The sequence below is a fragment of the Chrysochloris asiatica genome, unplaced genomic scaffold (genome assembly GCF_000296735.1).
Source record: "Chrysochloris asiatica unplaced genomic scaffold, ChrAsi1.0 scaffold00607, whole genome shotgun sequence".
Classification (NCBI taxonomy): domain Eukaryota; kingdom Metazoa; phylum Chordata; class Mammalia; order Afrosoricida; family Chrysochloridae; genus Chrysochloris; species Chrysochloris asiatica.
Window position 1 is genome coordinate 130,973 of NW_006409125.1, and position 2,903 is coordinate 133,875.

Genomic DNA, 2,903 nt, shown 5'->3' on the forward strand with positions numbered 1-2,903 from the left:
AGTAAATAAAAGGTTAAGAAGCAATATATCATGCAAATGAAATAATTACAGAAAGCCAGGGATAATACTGCTAAAATAAGATCTTTTTTTTTTTTAAAGATCATGTTTGCCAACTGAAATATTTAGTTCAACCTAACTGCTCAGTACCTGACTGGTGCATGTGTATGTATACAGATATGTGTTCATAAATAACTCAGCAAACTTTCCCCAACATGACCCTAAATTCTAAGAGCTAGAGATTGTACTACAGAGTAAAATGCTGCAGACTCCTTTGTACATGGCAGAAAGTACAGTTATGGATCTAAGAAAAAAGATGGGATTTAGCAAAAGTTACTAAGTGAGATAGTATGTGGACTAGTGGGACAGGATAAAAATGGAAACAATAAATATAAGGCAGTGGCTCACTGCTGGCTAGCAGGTGTAGTGCCAGATTGCTCTGAAGAATTCATACTCTGATCTTACTACCTTAAAACTTATGAGGGAACAAAGCCTTACAGCAAGAATCATTCCCACCCCCTCCACAGGGAGTAGATAAAGATGGGCAACTTGGACATTGGCTACCCAAAAAGGGGGTGGGGGGACTACAAAGGCAAGAAGTGACTGGCTTACAAGCTTTCAAGAGGGAACCTAGAGCCATAGGGCCAGGAGGAAGGCAGACTCTCTTGTGAGTAGTATCCAATCTGTCTAGGTGGGGCTGATGAAATCAAATGCAGATGGGTCTCTTGTGATACAATAGTGAATAATTGTTATCAGGACTGACTGTGAGGGTTGGAAATGTAAGGGTAGACATTTTATAGCACGGAAAGGAATGATTAACTTTGCAGTCTAGGAGCGGCGGTCCCTAGGACAATTAACGGAGAAGGGCGGAGTGCAGGACCCTACCCAGAATAGCAGTGATGCCTGAGATGGAGGCAGAGATGATGAAGTGGAGAGATGGAGCAGCTGGAGACTTTAGATCCAGAGAGGGGAGTGGGGGACAGGCTTGCAGGTTATACCCTTTGGTTGGTTGATGAAGCATGGAGGGATTGTAACCATGGCAATGAACGAAAGAATGAATGTAAAACTAATGTTCTCCCATGTAAACTATCTCATAACTCACAATAAAACATTAAAAAAAAAAAAAACTTATGGAAAAGTACTCTGATATTCATGATTCAATGCCTAGTGTAGTATATCTTTAGTTTACCCAATACTTAATTACAGTCTAATTTTAAACACTGTAGGGGGGAGTTAAAGTCATTTCCTGGATGTATACTTAGTCTGTTATCACCTTAAATGTCTAAAACTATGACTACTTCAATAGTTTGTATAGTGGTTGAAGAGTTGAATAGGCATAGACCCTTGGGCAAAGTGAATTAGGTCATTACCAACTCTTAAAAAAAGCACTAACAGATTCAGTGCTAGGGAAAAGCAAAGTAAGAAAGTCTATGGTGTGTTTCAAATGTCTGTCACTGCTAACCTGTACCATTACCTCATGTGGCCTTTCTAATCTGACTAAGCAGTGGCCAAATGTCCACAGTCCTATTACAAATAGGTGTGTGATCTTGGTATAGCATCCAACAAGATGTCTTCTACCTAACAAATGGGAAAAAGCAAAACACAGAGAACATAAGATTGTGCTCCAATGTTGCCTGAGCATCTGATGAAAAGTGTACATGTATCTGCTAAGTCCAGGCTAATGATTCGCTTTGGTCGACTTCTTCTTCTTCTGCTCCCCTCTCTGCTTCTGCTTATTCTCTTGTCACTTTCTTTGAATCCTGTTGAAAAAATGGAGGCATCCCAGCTGCTGGAGACCTGGGGTCTGTCTTGCTCATCAACCTCTTCACAAATATAGTAAGATCCATGTTTGGGTAAAGCAGCAGGTCTGTGAGACTTCAGGGAGCGGACAATGGTTGACTGGGAAGGGAGGGCATTCTGTCCACTTCGCCCGCATTCTTCTGCAAAGCTGTCTTCATCTGCTATACCATTTATTGTTAGGGACTTTAACTGGCCATCTTCTTCAACTTCTATTCTTTCTTGACCATTCTCAACAATTCTCTTTGTAATGATTTTTCTGCCATTAACTCTTTTAGTAGAAGTTGATATTGATTTGAACTTGCCCATTCCACTACCACCAAATGATGTTGATGAGAATGAAGTAATACCCCCATGATCCAGTGAAGTAAATGTAGTAAAATCCTTTATCAAAAGAAGGAAATCCACCTCCAAAAGATGGAAACCCACTGAAGGCAGACAAAAAGGATCCTGCGCCTCGGTTTTGACTCCTACGGGGGTCTCTGCGATTCCCAAGAAAATCGTCAAATAGATTTTCAAAGATAGCAAATGAAAATGGATCCCTTCCACCAAAAAATTCCCTTAAGACATCATCTGGATTTCGGAATGTGAAGCCAAACTCAAATGGACTACCAAAATGATTTCTGCCTCCCTCCATTTAATCCTTTTTTGCCATATTTGTCATAGATGTACCATTTTTTAGCATCTGATAACACCTCATATGTCTCAGCTACTTGTTTGAATTTTCTATCTGCCTTTTCCTTATTCTCAGGATTTTTATCAGGATGCCACTTCAGTGCCAATTTACGGTATGCCTTTTTAATATCCTCAGGTGAGGCATGTCTCTGCACACCTAGAACTTCATAGTAATCCATCATGTTTTAACAGATTGTTGGAACAAGTCCCGAGGAGGTTGGCAACCAGAGGTGAGGAAGAGGAGAGGTTGGGCAGTGGAACCTGTGTTCTCCCCACAGGTCCGGAACTGCTGAAGCTGGTGGAGGCAGTGGTGACGATTCCTCATGCTTTCTTTCTCCTTGGCTGTCTTTTGAATTTTGGTTTTCCTTGCATTGTATTATAAAATAGACACTGGAGGGGAAGAGAAAGGAATAGTCAGAAATATCACCACAGAA

General features: G+C 40.8%; 1 pseudogene; it reads right to left on the reverse strand.

The window, feature by feature from the left end:
- Positions 1 to 1,675: 1,675 nt before the first annotated feature.
- On the reverse strand, positions 1,676 to 2,651 carry LOC102839943 (annotated as a pseudogene).
- Positions 2,652 to 2,903: the final 252 nt, after the last annotated feature.